This window comes from Orycteropus afer, unplaced genomic scaffold (genome assembly GCF_000298275.1).
Source record: "Orycteropus afer afer isolate SDZICR_OR568_19922 unplaced genomic scaffold, OryAfe1.0 scaffold00840, whole genome shotgun sequence".
NCBI classification, from domain to species: domain Eukaryota; kingdom Metazoa; phylum Chordata; class Mammalia; order Tubulidentata; family Orycteropodidae; genus Orycteropus; species Orycteropus afer.
Genome location: NW_006922427.1, coordinates 561,642 through 563,217, shown reverse-complemented (window position 1 = coordinate 563,217; position 1,576 = coordinate 561,642).

The following is a 1,576-nucleotide window of genomic DNA, read 5'->3' as shown; positions in this document are numbered from 1 at the left end:
AAAAATATTGCAATATTTAATACATAATATCTCCAGTATTACATAATTCTTCAGTCTTTTATACATATTGTATACAGAAAAAATAAAAGTATATATTATTTGATTATTAATTAGGTGGAGACTAAATCTATATGCATATTTTAATGTTTAAATGTAATCAAATAAGTTTTTAGAGCAAGCAGCTGTTGTTGTTGTTGTTGTTGTTGTTATGTGCCATCCAGTCGTACCAACTCATGGTGACCCCTCCTTGGGTTTCTGAGGTGGTCTCACTATGGAAGTAGATTGCCCAACCTTCCTTCCGAGGAGAGCAAGCAGCTAGGATTAATTTTTTTTTTGTTTGTTTGTTTGTTTCCACTTGAACAAAAATATTTTGAGTATTCTCCCTTTGTTCTTTCTTTCTTTCTTTTTTTTTTTTTTAACCTGGAGTGCAGACATGAATCTTAATAATGTGTCATTTAAAATATATACAATGTGCTTAATTGTGGACTAGAGACCTAGTATTCCCAGAAGGTCTCTGAGAACAAAATGGGAATTCCACCATGATTAAGCAGTCAACCTATTTCCTTCAAGAGGTTGAAAGTCTTACATAAGCATGAGAAAATTAATTTGTATATTTGATTCTTTTTTTCCCACTAAAATTTTGCTAAATGTTTGAAGACTTATGATCTGAGCAAAACAAAAAACAAACAAACAAAAAAAAAACATAGCAATCTTGCAAAATCAGTGTGGTAAATCTCCTAAAATGTGTTTCAAATTAGAAATTTCAACAGTTTTGGATTTCTTTTTGAATGCATTTTTCTGCCTCCTTGTATAAGTGCCATGTTAAGAAGCTTGACTATTCAGAATATATGCAGTTCTGTCTTTGTGACTCTTTGATATGTATGACCAATAAGTAATATAATTTAACTTATACCTTTGCCAAACATAGGATTGCTCTGACTCTCTAATACTATTCTCAAGTGAGGTGGCAGGGAAATCTTATTCTTTGTAATTTTGCATATCCATTCCCCAACTATTTCCTTAATATTTTATTTCCCATAACATTTTCTTGAAGAATGAAATATGTCTTTATAGGAGAGACTATATACCTCAATAGAAATAAATTGTTAAATTAATTATTTTGTTTATGGAAAAAGATCTACAGGTCTGTACATATAATGGAAAAGAATATGCTTTTCAGTGTAGTAGCTTATTCTGCAGTTTCAGAAATATGGCTTGTTGCAAGAAAAGCCATCTCATTCATAACAGTAACCATTCAGATTTTAAAAAGTTGTTTTAAGCTACTAATTGCTCTGAATTACACCTTAAAAGATTATAATACCTTGAAGAGTTCACTACAGTTCATGTCAAAAAGTTCAAATATATAACTAATCTCAGGGATACTGTTTAAAGAAAAGTGTTTCATTTGTTAAATTACATAGTGATTATATTATTTTTCTGCATGCTCATTTCTTTGATTTGGTCTATTTCTGGGTTAGTTAGATTAGCCAAATTTTATTTGAATGATTTTTGTGAAAGTGAATATCAATTCTACAGAAATAGATTGCCCAGTCTCCCTTCTGATTTCACCTCAATT